Source organism: Paramisgurnus dabryanus, chromosome 13 (assembly GCF_030506205.2).
Source record: "Paramisgurnus dabryanus chromosome 13, PD_genome_1.1, whole genome shotgun sequence".
Taxonomy (NCBI): Eukaryota; Metazoa; Chordata; class Actinopteri; order Cypriniformes; family Cobitidae; genus Paramisgurnus; species Paramisgurnus dabryanus.
The window spans coordinates 6016408-6031582 of record NC_133349.1 but is presented as its reverse complement, the minus strand read 5'-3'; the positions used below and the strand labels follow the sequence as shown (position 1 = coordinate 6031582).

The window sequence follows — 15175 nt, the reverse complement described above, 5'->3', positions numbered from 1 at the left end:
GGGGGAATACAGATAAATAAATTCAGGTCTATTTCTTGCACTATAAATTGCTTTGGATAAAGTGTCTATAATGTAAACGGATTGCATGGCACACTTTAACTTCAGTGGTTAAACATTTTATTTAACCTATAGTCAAAAGCAAGCTGTACAACAACATAATGCTTTAATAATCACAACTTCCATTGATTTAAAGAATATAATAATCAATTTTAAAGCATATACATGTTCATTTTAAGTCAGTTATTATGATCAGCCTGTCAAATACAGTTGATCAATGCCTATTAAAATTGAGTAACCTGAGTATAACTCACCCCATCACTACTTTTTGTATGTTTCCCTTATCTAACACTCCAGGACATGGCTGAGAAGCTTTAAAATAGATCAAACATTTAAAATCATATAAAACACTTCACTATGTAGTTTAGAAAGTTTCACAACTATAATCTTAGCAAGAGTGAGCAGAGTTTAAGCCACAATAACAAATGTGCTTTAAAAAAATTACATTAGAGAGATTTGTATGGTGGTAGTATTCATCGTCCAAACATGTTTTATTTATGATTGACGCAGATAACAAAGACACAGATGATATACACAAGTAACTCTGAGTTAAGCGCGTACACAACCACTATGAAAAGCCATCATCAATGGAGCTCAGATATTACGATTTACCGTGGCAACAGTGTCACAAGGTGACGATTTTTTTTTTGGGCGGAACCAAAAGTGGGCAAATTTGGTTCCGCCCGGATGTTTCCGCCCAGACCGAGAAGAGGGAAACACCGGACATCCGGTAGGATCGCGAGGAGCTGTAATCGGAAAATCAAGCACAGCTGTGTGTCGTTAAGAGGAGCGGCATAAAAGGCTTTGCAGAAGACGTACACTGGCAGCGACTGACATGGGGAAAGCTCCTCTGCCTAAGGCAGGAAGATGATCCGCACCTTTTGAAGAGCCCGCAGGCTCTGTTGATCCGGGCTGCGCTACGAAGCGTCTAGTGAAAGCAGGACGGCCCTACCACGGAGCAGTGTGGTGGGAGTGCCGGAAGGAATCCAACTCGGTTGACTATAGCTCCCAAGAACGTAGACTGCGTCATACAAACAACGCCATACCGAATTCCGGGAAAGAGGAGAAGACGGGGTTTCTCAGTGCTCACTTATAGTGTGGTGTGGTGAGTCTATATTTTGTGAAACCTTTCACTTGAAGTGGTGCAGTGTCCTGTCTTTTTGCTGTGTGTGTGTATCGTCTGCTAGACCCCCGCCTCCATCCTCTGAACTGTGGAAAGACGGAAAGGCTGTCGGCGTCAGTCGTTGTATTCTCCCTATCTAGGCTGTAGCAGCCTGTGTAAAGAAAGAGAGAAGAGGAGCTTATACCTACCATACTTACTGTATGTTGTGTTCGCTGGAGAGGTGAGAGAAACCCCCAGTTGTGTGCTAACCATTCTGTGTGTCTCAGCCAGCAGCCTGTGTGAAGGAAGAGAGAAGAGGAGCTTATACCTACCATACTTACTGTAAGTTGTGTTCGCTGGAGAGGTGAGAGAAACCCCCAGTTGTGCGCTTAACCATTCTGTGTGTCTCAGCCAGCAGCCTGTGTGAAGAAAGAGAGAAGAGGAGATTATATCCACCATACTTATTGTATGTTGTGTTCGCTGGAGAGGTGAGAGAAACCCCCAGTTGTGTGCTAACCATTCTGTGTGTCTCAGCCAGCAGCCTGTGTGAAGGAAGAGAGAAGAGGAGCTTATACCTACCATACTTACTGTATGTTGTGTTCGCTGGAGAGGTGAGAGAAACCCCCAGTTGTGCGCTTAACCATTCTGTGTGTCTCAGCCAGCAGCCTGTGTGAAGAAAGAGAGTGAGAACGACATGGAAAGGAACTGTGTGAAAACCCCGCCGGTGAAGAAAAACGAGAGCCTGAAGAGGCCGTTATTTTAAGTCCCACCCTTCTCCCTTCCCTATTTATTATTTTAAGTAAATTAAATAAAGTGCATTTTAATCTGATGCTTACCTTGTGTGTCTGGTCATTGGGGTGGCTTTGGGAAACTCCTCGAGGTGGAAAAAGGGGCGTGACCTTATTAACATCTGGGTCCACCCCTACCTGTGACAACAGCACGTGACAAAGAGGTCCAAATCCTTTTTACTACTAAAACTGAAAGTGTTGCTGCAAGTGTACAGCAACTACAAGCATATATTTGAAAGAATAGAGTTGTTGTTGGAAATTGCTACTTTAGTAAATGCGTACATTTAATTTTTCATCAGGGTTAAAATATCAGAAGTAAATAAACGGAGGACTGTACGTTATTATATTAATTTTCATGCAGATGCAATCCCATGGACAAAAAGATGACAGCAGCTCAGCTGAAAATGAAATGTAGGCATACTTGGGCATAAAAAGGCTACAAATTTTTCAAATGTTTGCCATGAACAAAACAGATTATACACCAAGTTCGAACTCAGATCGCCGACAGTACGTCTGCCCAAACCACTGCGCACAGCACTACCCACTAGACCAGCGATAATGATGAGTGGATTCATAAGAAATGTAAAGGCCACAAAGGCTGATATTAGTTATAAAAGGATATATCTAAAATGACTGCAAAAAATAATAATTCCACTCACATAAATGCAAGTGGATTTGACAAAAAAACACTCGGGCTCTTAAAATCCTCTTGCGACATAAATTTAACTTTCTACAAATGAATGCAACATTATCATCTACAGGATCCTCTATAAAAGTACATGACATTTTAGTCACTTAGACGGTCTATGCACCTAAGTATATCATATTAGCTTTACAAGTCATTTCAATTTAATTTTTTAGTTGACAGTTTAGTGTAACATATAAAAAATATAAAGTAGTAAGTTAAAATGGTTTGCACTTTCAATAGGCTTTATGCCCAGCTGCACTACTTCCTGAACTTCAGCCAGCTCCTTGTTTCCTGTCTGCAATTATTGGACAAACTGATTAATCCAGGTGTGTCTGATTATTGTTGTTGTGACTACTGAGGTCAGGCACACCTGGATTAATCAGTTTGTCCAATAATTGCAGACAGGAAACAAGGAGCTGGCTGAAGTTCAGGAAGTAGTGCAGCTGGGCATAAAGCCTATTTAGTTATAACTTAGCTGTTTGCCAGTAACTTACTGTATATTTAAATATATGTTATTTACTGGCAACAACAGCCTCATGCAAAGCATTCTGGGAACCAGAAATACTCATCAACTTTTTCAGATTTTCCTTCAGATTTTGTTTCCCGGATTTGCATGAGGCTGTTGTTTTAGTTTTATTCTGTAAAGATAAAGACTCATTAATGTCAGGCATGTGCAGTGGCGGTTCTAGGGAGGGGCCAGCGGGGGCCAGTGCCCCTGTAACAACAAGCTTGGACCCCCTTGTGGCCCCCCTAAATGTGAGGTGTCAAAATTTTTTTTTAAACATTTTTTTGCAATCGTTGTTGTTGTTATTAGATAGTGGGGACGCAACAAAAACAAAGGGGAACAGAAAACAACGCGGAATATTTTCCAGAGGGACTGCTTAAAGCAGAACACAACAGAACATGCGTTTGCGGGTTTTCATAACAGTAGTAATAACACCAAAAAGACATGACAAAGTGTAAAAATGAAGGTGGTAAAATTAATATATAAATTTATTCTCATCTGCAAAAAATGGAAAACTGAAAAATACCAAGATAAGTGCACTTAAATGGATAGTTTACCTTAAAATGAAAATTCTGTCATTTTCTCATCCATCCCATGTTGTCTTAATGTAACTGGCCCCTCTAACAGTACAACTGGCCCCAGATTGGCCCCCCCAGTTGAAAGGGTCTAGAACCGCCACTGGGCTTGTGCACAATTCCGAATTTTAGAATTGGTCTCCATTCAATTCATGAATTGTAATTTGAATTGAATTGACTCCGCCCTACAGGAAGTTGAATTTGAATTAGAATTGGAATGACAGGAAGTGGAATTAAATTCATGGCAATTCAAAGAAATTCCACAGTCACACAACCGAAAGAATCTCACATACATTCAGTGTAAGGAAAGTTAGGAAAATTGTTTGGCAACCATTTTAAATACTTGGTTAAAGTAAAGCATTCTGGGAAATGAAGTCATGTTCCATCGTGTTCCACAAAATTACAATTACAAAAAAAATCAAACTTAATTATTTGTTATGTGAATAGAGTTTTTAACATTAATTGCTGTGGGAAAACATGTAATCTGTACAGGTAGTTCAAACTAATATAATTGATAGAATATGTGATGCATTCATATCTGACATATACTGTCAAGCTTCATTTTTCACACTTTACTTACTGTATAATATGTATATGAATTTCTTTGAATTTCAATTGACTTGCAATTCTGCTTCCTGTAATTCAAATTCGAATTGTAATGCTAGTTCCTGTTTTTTAAATTCAATTCAAATTTTGTAGCTATTCCCTTTGTCATTGAAGCACCTGACAAGGGGTGAAATTTTTTTAACCACTATAACTTCATGCTATGGTTTCATCTATCTGTGTTAATAATCTATGGCATTGCTGTACGACGAAACTGCATTATTTAGTTACGTGGCTTTTTTAACCTGGTTACCAATGCAAACATTGATTTAGACATCTGCCAAACGCATAAATGTTAATGTCATTGTTTACTGAAAGAGACATAAAAGCTAACACTTTCTCAATAACAGAAAGTCTCATGACTTGCGTAATCTTGTGACCACAGACAGTGTTGGGGGTAACGCATTACAAGTAACGTGCATTACGTAATAATATTACTTTTCTGAAGTAACGAGTAAAGTAACGCATTACTTTACAAATGAACACATTAATATTTGAGTTACTTTTTTAAAAAAGTGATGCGAGTTACTTTTCAGTTTAATTAATTCAATTTAAAAATAAAATAATGTACCGAATTAAACTGAACATATTAACATAGAATTACGCACTCTGTGCGCCTGAGTGGGAACAGTTTGAGCCAGAAACCGAATTGGCAGGCCAGAGCTTGACATTTTTGCGATCATAAAAACACCTACAAGGCCTGAAAGAGATCAAACCTCAGCCAAGTAAGAAAAAGTAACGCAAAAGTAACTAAAAAGTAATGTAAGCATTACTTTCCATAAAAAGTAACTAAGTAACGCAATCAGTTTTGGGGGGAATAATTAATATTGTAATGCATTACTTTTAAAAGTAACTTTCCCCAACACTGACCACAGATTTGAATAACAATCCAAATGTTGCCATTCACATTTTTACGTTATGTATTTTTATAAGCGCTAAAATATAAAACAAAGTGTAAAAGTATTTTCTCGACTGTGCAGTCATTCAAGAATATCTGTGTGAGGTGATGTGTAGTGTATATTAACAACTGACAATTTTAATAATTAATCAATAAAAGTTAATAAGTAGGCTACTATTCCTATCCCTAATTTATTTTGTTTAATATTTTATTTTATTGTTCATTTTAAAATGTTATTTGTGCATTCATAATGGTTGTTCACAACGTATGAATAATGCCTTAAAATAGCTGTTTTTATTATCTTTCAGTAACCAGTAAGTGCCGTTTTTTACTACTGGTCCTCAGGGCCGGCGCCACGAGGGGGCGTGAGGGGGCGTCGCCCCCTCACTGGCACTATCCCGCCCCCTTAGATCACCATTAATGTTGAATGGTATTTTAATGATAAAATGCGCTATTTAAAAATCACGTTTGCCTTGTGTATTGTCTTCCTAAAGTGAATTTTAAAGTCTAATTATTTAACAAAACAAAAAAACAAGTGTGCATGTATTCTACCGTGACACACGCCCACTCATGTGTAGCCTATAGGCTTGTTCGAATTCTTCAGGCGAAGACGTCAAAATGCCGCGAGAGCGAGACGAAACGACACTTAGTATGATTTCTCGAATCGTTCTCGCGGTACTTTGACGTCATGTGGTTGTTGGTTCTTGCAGCCGCGCCTGAAGTTGAACAAGTTTGTGTTGACGGCTTGAGGCACGCCGACAATGAGCCCGCGTTCTGAGTCTCAGAGGGAAATCAAGATGTCGAAGTGGGAAATTATATAAAAATTTACAGACAGGAGTGTGAGAGTGACCTGGGCCTGCCCTGTAGCAATGGATGGAAAATAGCATTGGAAGTTCTACAAACCGGACTCCGGATTGTCACACATCAATTAATGCCGTGGCGTGGATGAATTATCGGAGCATTTCAGGTGCAAAGATCCAAATGTTCGGCTGTCATTAAAGGTAGGGTAACACATTTTGAAAAATGCTAACGGTAGCCGCCTAGCAATGAAATCCCGATCCCACCCTCAAGTCAAATCGCTCTCCAAAGTCACGCCTCTTTCCAAACACATGAACACGCACAGATCAGACGGTCACGTCTCATGTCTCATTCACCAGTGAGAAAACAAAGTGAATAACACTTCCAAAATAACCAACAAAAACAACTGGTTTACATCAGAATTAGTTTAAGCACACGTCCGGTTGTGTAGACGTAGTAACTATATCGTTATGCTAATCCGTAAACGAACACAAATTTCATAAGCAACACAACGTTTCATCAAAGTAGAATATCTGAATCCATCTCAATACAAACATATCGCGTACCTACCTTACCAAAATAAACAGTGCAACGACCCTTTCAGACCCTTTGCCTCCTGCAGCTGTTTTCATCTCGTGGTATAGCACTAAAGTTACTGATGTTAATTTGGATTTTTGCTCTTGCTGATCCAGGAAGTTTTTGCTGTTGTTGTTATAAAAGATGCATTTAGTTTTGTTGCTCCTGTGTAGGTTGTCAATTCAGCAGAAAAGTTTGGTGTTCTTGCTGTTTACAGACAGAGCGGACATGAACGCGCCGATGACGTATGGTATCTGCGTGGACTCGATGCGCGGTGGGAATTCAAATTACGCTTACGTATGAGGGACATAAAAGGAAACGTCCGTTCGGACCGAAATCTATGATTTGTTGAACATTTTTTGGTCCTACGCCTTTCACAGATGACATAAATTTTTACAAATACATTTAAACAACTTAACACAGTGATTGCTATCAGGATGCGAGGAGACTTTTAACCAGCATAACTAAAAATGTTTCAGGATCAAATCTGTTACCCTACCTTTAAGTCAATTCGGGCACCATGAACTTCAGCCAGACTGTACATAGTTTTGAAAAGTTCAGATGTTCATGTTCTTCAGCATCCTTGCAAGTCAACGTACAACCAACAGCCTATTATTGTTCTGCATTTAACGTTAAAGGTAAGCCTGTACGATCTCTCTCTCTCTCACACACCTGTTTATCAGGAGTAAATAGATAAAAAACAGACATTGTTAAATTTATAATTAACGAATTTGAATTAGCCTACAGCATAGCTGTATATGTAAACGAGTTATTGTCATTTTGCTATTGTGGTTCTGTAGCTGCTTAATCGCTAGCTTGGTGCATTACTTGTGGCAGTTAAAATAACTACGTTATATGATCAAATTGCCCCCCACCATTACGTAAAATTTATTTCTACCTCTGGGTCTGAACTTCAAATGAGCAGTGTTGTGCTAATATGTAACGTTAGGTATGCGTTTTTTTGTTGTTGTTGTATTGTTCAGAGCTCTGTACGTTGCTCACTATAGCTGTAGTTTTTGTGGTTGTATACAGAGATGTTTGTTTATAACACTTTAAAACTTAATGTACCAAACCTATGTATTTTCTAGCTGGGGGAATTATATGCATTCATTTGATCGCCCCCTCTGGTATTTTAGACGCCCCCTCATCAGCGTTCGGCTGGCGCCGGCACTGCTGGTCCTCCATGAAACAAAGTCATGTTTACAAGATATGCATGCATGAAGATATTTCTAATCTTGTAATATACAAACAGTAAAAGCAGACATCAACCAGTACATGCTATCAGATTTGCATCTGCACCTGGTTAGCCCTTATCATGGAAGACACCCATGTTGATCTTTCACAGACGTAGGTGGTCTTTCAAATCTACTCAAACAATATTATGCGTAACAGTTCGGGCTGTCACCATTAAAGGCAAACATGGAGGTAATTCTGAAACAGGATTTGCTTTATATGAATCTGGTTCACATTCGGGTCTGCTCCACACTTTAATTCCCATCGAAAAGCTCCTTCTTTTGCAACCAGGGAAGCAATTTTGTAATTTGTTTAAGCAACAGTTTGTGTTAATAGACTCTTTTTGTTTGCTAATGAGGGACATTTTATTGCCACACTAAAACTATGATGTATTAAACATACATTCATTACACCTGTTGGCAGAGGATTGCGTTAGCAGCACAAAAGATGTGGGTTTGCAGGAATAAAAAAATTCAGGTCTATTTTTTTGCACTTTGGATAAAGTGTCTATAATGTAAACGGATTGCATGGCACACTTTAACTTCAGTGGTTTAACATTTTATTTAACCTATAGTCAAAAGCAAGCTGTACAACAGCATAATACATTTACTTTAATAATCACAACTTCCATTGATTTAAAGAATATAATAATTCCATTTTAAAGCATATACATGTTCATTTTAAGTCAGTTATTATGATCAGCCTGTCAAATACAGTAGATCAATGCCGAGTATAACTCACCCCATCACTACTTTTTGTATGTTTCCCTTTTCTAACACTCATAGGCTTGTTAATAAAAACGTATAATATGGAGGTCCAGGACATGGCTGAGAAGCTTTAAAATAGATCAAACATTTAAAATCATATTAAACACTTCACTAATGTAGTTTAGAAAGTTTCATAACTATAATCAGAGTTTAAGCCACAATAACAAATTTGCTTTAAAAAATTACATTAGAGAGATTTGTATAGTGGTAGTATTCATCGTCCAAACATGATGTGTCTCATAATTTTGGAAATATTTTATTTATGATTGACGTTGACAACAATGACACAGATGATATACACGACAAGGAGGGTAAGGCCGATACCAAGAGCGACATTGTTGAGGGTAAGAGCCATTCTGGAACTGTTCTCTGCTTCTTGTCGGTGTCCGGACATGTTGGCATTCCGAGTCTGGGAAAGAAAATGGGAAATACCATGATGTTAATCATGTTTTTCACAAAAAAGGAAACATGTTAAAAATGTTCAGATCTGTAGTATACTGTAACACAGTGGTTATCAAACTGGGGGCCGTGAAATGGTGCCAGGGGGCCCCAGTTTTATGACATTTTATTAAATACATTCATTTATCATGAATTCTGTGTAATTAAACCTAAAAAAAATAAGGCTACTAACAAACAGCACTACTTTGAATAACTTAATATGTTTTGTTTAATTAAAATGTTTAATTTTAGAACAGTTTTTTGTCATAAATTTTCTTTGGGCCGAAAAGGAATGCATCGTACACAAGGGGGGCCGCATGCGGAAAAAGTTTGAGAACCACTGCTGTAACGTGTCTACTTCATGTTAACATAAAGTGAGTGTGTTAATATGCAAGAAAACAAATATCTATGCAAAATCAACTTATGAAAGAAACCGGTTTTCATGCGTTTAAATGCAAATCAATAAACCAACTACATTGCATTTACATGGGATTTTTGGATTTGTCAGATTAGTTGCACGCACTGTGTCAAATCCACCCAGTCATTCAAAAAGACTACAGGTAGTCTATAAAAACCAGTTATTTTGCATCTCTTTTCATCAGTGTTGGGGGTAACGCATTACAAGTAACGTGCATTACGTAATAATATTACTTTTCTGAAGTAACGAGTAAAGTAACGCATTACTTTTTAAATGTACACATTAATATTTGAGTTACTTTTTCAAAAAAGTAATGCAAGTTACTTTTTTAGTTTAATAAATTTGATAAAAAAAAGATATACTGAATTAAACTAAACATAGTCACATTATGCACTCTATTCGTACACGCCATTGTGTGAACAGTTTGACTCAGAAACTGAGATGGCAGCCCAAAGCTCGAAATTTTTGTGACGAAATATGCAATTTCTGAATGCAGAACTTTTCAGTCATAAAAAACACTTGCAAGACCTGAAAGAGATCAAGCCTCAGCCAAGACAAAGTAACGCAAAAGTAACTTAAAAGTAATGTAAGCATTACTTTCCATGAAAAGTAACTAAGTAACGTAATTAGTTACTTTTTTGTGAGTAACTTAATATTGTAATGCATTACTTTTAAAAGTAACTTTCCCCAACACTGCTTTTCATGTCTGCACAACTTATAAATGCAACGAGAGTTTTTAATATCACAATTTCTCCATCAACACGGGTGATGAGCAGACTTTTATGCGTTACTTAACACTATTGTTATTCATGGTTATCTTTTACACACAGAGACATGCGCACATAAACACAGCTATGAGAAAGCTGGTTAAAGGCTTGGTCCATGATCTCTGAAAGCCAATGTTGATATTTGAAATCACCTAAACAAACACGCCCCTACCCCAATAGAATCTGGACCTTCTTTTGATAGACCTGCACCAAACATACAGTAGACACGCCCCTTACTTCTGATTGGCTACAAGTGTGTTTTGGTACTTGGCCCAAAACTCTGCCTTTAAGGCATGTTGTGTGTTATCAGTTTATTAAAGGGGACATTTCACAAGACTTTTTTAAGATGTCAAATAAATCTTTGGTGTCCCCAGAGTACGTATGTGAAGTTTTAGCTCAAAATATCATATAGATAATTTATTATAACATGTTAAAATTTCCACTTTGTAAGTGTGAGCAAAAATGTGCCGTTTTGGATGTGTCCTTTAAAATGCAAAGCTGATCTCTGCACTAAATGGCAGTGCTGGGGTTAGATAGTGCAGATTAAGGGGCGGTTTTTTCCCCTTCTGACATCACAAGGGGAACCAAATTTCAATTAGCTATTTTTTCACATGCTTGCAGAGAATGGTTTATCAAAAGTAAGTTACTGGTTTGATCTTTTTCACATTTTCTAGGTTGACAGAAGCACTGGGGAGCCAATTATAGCATTAACATGAAAAAGCCAGATTTTCATGATATGTCCCCTTTAAAGTCGCCATGAAACGGAAGTAGCGATTGCCTTATTTTCCCCGTGGTGACGTATATCCGAATGAAACGGCTTTTGAGATGAAATAAGGCAGGGCTGGATTTGAATTTGTCCATCGAGATCTGATTGGATCGTTTGAAGTTGGGTCGTGTTGCTAATTGCTAATCACTGCGATCTTCTCCCGGACCCCGCCCACCTGCCATACTTTTGACCGGAAGTGAAGAGAGATCGTTTTGAGGAGGGGAGGAGATTTGCATTTTTGATTAAAGATTATGAGCACACACGAATTTTTAAAAAATAATGAAGCTCACAGATAAGTCATTTGTTAATAATACCACACTATTAAAAATACATATATAGTTTTTCATTTCAATTTCATTGCGACTTTAAGAATAATCGCAGTCAGCTGTGTTCAAACATTACATACTACATTATGTTCAAACAAATCCTCAAATTCAGAAAATGAAATTCACTGAATCCTCAATATAGCTGGTTACACTGTAAAAATTAGCTGTAGTTATGCAGCTGTTTGCCAGTAACTTACGGTACAGTATATTTAAATGTATGTTATTTACTGGCAACAGTTTAATAAACATTAACAAGTCTTTATCTTTACAGAATAAAACTATAAATAACAGCCTCATGCAAAGCATTCTGGGAACCATAAATACTCATCAACCTTCTCAGTTTTTTCTTTCAGATTTTGTCTCCCGGATTTGCATGAGGCTGTTGTTTAAGTTTTATTCTATAAAGATTATGGGCCCTATTTTAACGATCTGAAACGCAAGTGCGAAGCGCAATGCGCAAGTGAGTTTGTGGGCGGATCTTGGGCGCTGTTGCTATTTTCCCGGCGGGAGAAATAACTCTCTCGCAAATCAATAAGGGGTTGGTCTGAAGTAGGTTCATTATTCATAGGCGTGGTTTGGGCGTAACGTCAAATAAACCAACCAGAACGCTATCCAACATTCCCTTTAAACGCAAGTGCGCAAGTTCCATTGCAAGATGCTATTATTATGACGGATTTACCAGGCGCACGCCAGGAGCGGTTCACAGCCGAGGAGACAGACGTTCTTGTAAGAGCAGTCAAAGACTGAAGTTGTTTTGTATGGGGATAGGAGAAATCTGCCCAAATCAGCGTAGATTAAACAGTCATGAGAGGAAATCGCCACAGTCTCATCAGCTGGCATCCCCATCGTTGCGCCAAGCGCTACAATGATGCCAGGAGACAGGGGAATCCCAAGCTTGCCAGCATAAATCGGCACGCCGTGTAACACCGGGAGGTGGATCTGCCTCTACACAGATCTGCGTCCACCCTCACCGCTGAAAGGGTTTGGGGGCTTTGAAATCGGACCCAAGAAACGCAAGCAAGGTCCAACCCCAAAGAACACTTACAAATCAAGTTCATATACATTAAGGTTTCTTATGAAAACATTTTAATTATTATTTACATAAAATAAACGTAATACAGCCAGACAACAAACTTATGAAAATATTTAAATCGTTATTTGCATGAGAATTTTTTAACCCAGCCACACAATAAATAAAAACTATCACCACAATGCTCACCACTATGATTCCCCTTATCTCATGTGTTAATATTTTTTATTGTAACAATTTATGATTTGCAAAAATAACTGTTGCATCTGTGTAGATTAGATAAGCAAATTCTGTGCGCATTGTGCACGCTATAGCCTACATTATGGTCAAGCATGCACCCTTAAAATAGCATAATGAACCACGCGCCACTGACTTTAGTCTAGTTTTTTTTGGTCAGTGGGGCAATTGTTTTTTGAAACTGCAAAATAGCATCAGGGATGGTTTGCGCCGGAACACGCCTCCTTTTTTGCGCTGAACCTCCCAGGGAGCGCAAGTTCATTCCCTAGTTTGCCGACGTGCGTCTGTGGAGGGAAAAACCCGCTGTGCGCCGGTGCAAAATACGAATGATACATGCGTCACTGACAAAGTCAATTGCGCTGGGTGCAAGATAGGGCCCAAAGACTAATGTTCATTTAACGTTGAACAAACTGTTGCCAGTAAATAACATTTAAGCAGGCAAACAGCTGCCAGTAATACTGCAATTTTTATATACATTTGTAATAGTGAATGATACTGATATCATCCCTACCAAAATTTTTTTAGTTTCCATTACGTTGACAAAAATTTTAAACCTCTTTTAGTTTGGCATATTTTGCATGTCTGAAAGATGACAGTACAGGCCTGTTGCATTGAAGGGCTTGTGCCTTTTTGTAGCTATTCCTTTTGTCATTGAAGCACCTGACTAGGTGTGAAAGTTTTTTTAACCACTATAACTTCCTGCTATGGTTTCATCTGTGTTATTAAGCTACATGCTGTACGATGAAACTGCATTATTTGGTTACGTGGCTTTCTCTTTTAACCTGGTTACCAATGCAAACATTGATTTAGACATCTGCCAAATGCATAAATGTTAATGTCATTGTTTACTGAAAGAGAAATGAAAGCTAACGCTTTCTCAATAACAGAAAGTCTCATGACTTGCGTAATCTTGTGACCACAAATTTGAATAACAAATGAAATGTTGCTATTCACACTTTGCATCATGTATTTTTATAAGCGCTAAAATATAAAACAAAGTGTAAAAGTGTGGTGACGTCTGTTTATTTGAGTGAGGTCAGTAGTGTATATTAACAACTGACAATTTTAATAATTAATCAATAAAAGTTAATAAGTAGCCTATGTCATTTGATGATCTGAATTTACTGTTTAATAATATATTTAATGTACCCTTTGCATTTAAAACAAACACATGCTGGGTTGTTTCAACCCAGGGTTGAGTCAAATATAAACATTTTCTAGGTTCATTTTAACCAGCAGTTGGGTTTTAGCAGTCCATATTTTACCCAAACACTGGTTGGAATCAACCCAGCAAATCAAAAGTACTTCAGATTGCATAACACAGAGAAAACTTACAGAGAAGGAATAAATAAGAGCAGCGATTCCCAGAGGTAAACAACAGCACAGCATGGTAAAAATGGAGTAACCCAGGTAATCTGGCAGTGGATTGAATAGCGGTGTGGCAGTCACATAAATCGTCGGCTGTACAGCGACTGCAGGATGTCCAGGATAAGGCCCTTGGCTGTATGGGCCGACTGGAGCTCCATATTGCTGATAGCCAGAAGTGTTGGGATAGCTCCCTGGAGGAGGATATCCAGTGTTAGGATACTGAGAGGGATCCTGATATGGTGGTGGTTCGTTAGGCTGTAATAATTTTGCCTTCTCAGACGTGTCCAAGTCCGCCATTATTGTTGATTTCTTGTCTTCTGTTCTTTCGAGATGACACAGCTTTGTAAACTCTGCCAAAGAGGAAGTAAACTTACTTTGTCCTCTTGTGGTCACATGAGTGCCAGTGAAATGGGGAGGAGTAACAAAAATATATTTCGTTTCTCATGTCTGAGATTCTCTTACTGCAGGTGCCTTCATGTGGATTCAACACTTATCCTGATAAGTTAAGGTAAATTAAAAACTGGTAAGTTTAATAATAAATAAGGGTTTAGCTCTCCAACAGATACTTTAGGAGTTAACAAATGTCTACTTGCAAAGTGAATTGAACTGTTTTTAAAAACATTCTTGTGAAATCTTTCCCACTTGTCTTATGACTGTTTCGTAAGAAAGCATATGACAACTATAGTCATTAAACATGGTCATGTGAAAACCAATGAGATTTCACGTGCTGACATATTTGGATCTGGGAGGAGGAGGATGGTGAAACATGGATGGGGAATTTTTCCCTACAAAGGTTAAAAAAAGACAAAGCACATTACAGGTTGTCCTCAAACTTTTGTGCTGCCTTCTGAGAACTTTAAAGAAAATTTAAGATCTGGCCTGATATTATTGCTCTCTCATAGCTAAAAATATCAGTGCATGTGATGGCAGACAAAATAAGTATTGATGAATTCGACTGAAGATAAAGGGCCCTATCTTGCACCCAGCGCAATTGACTTTGTCAGTGACGCATGTATCATTCGTATTTTGCAACGGCGCACAGCGGGTTTTTCCCTCCACAGACGCACGTCAGCAAACTAGGGAATGAACTTGCGCTCCCTGGGCGGTTCAGCGCAAAAAAAGAGGCGTGTTCCGGCGCAAACCATCCCTGATGCTATTTTGCAGTTTCAAAAAACAATTGCGCCACTGACCAGAAAAAAAAGTTTAAAGTCAGTGGCGGGTTGAGCGTTGTTCAT

The 15175-nt window shown here is 38.2% G+C and overlaps 1 long non-coding RNA gene across 1 annotated transcript; it reads right to left on the bottom strand.

The window, feature by feature from the left end:
• Positions 1-8365: 8365 nt before the first annotated feature.
• Positions 8366-14598, bottom strand: LOC135789137 (uncharacterized). The gene is made up of 2 exons (XR_010547496.2): positions 13908-14598; positions 8366-8999 (listed from the first exon to the last, which is right to left on the bottom strand). It is a non-coding gene; the product is annotated as an uncharacterized lncRNA (long non-coding RNA).
• Positions 14599-15175: the final 577 nt, after the last annotated feature.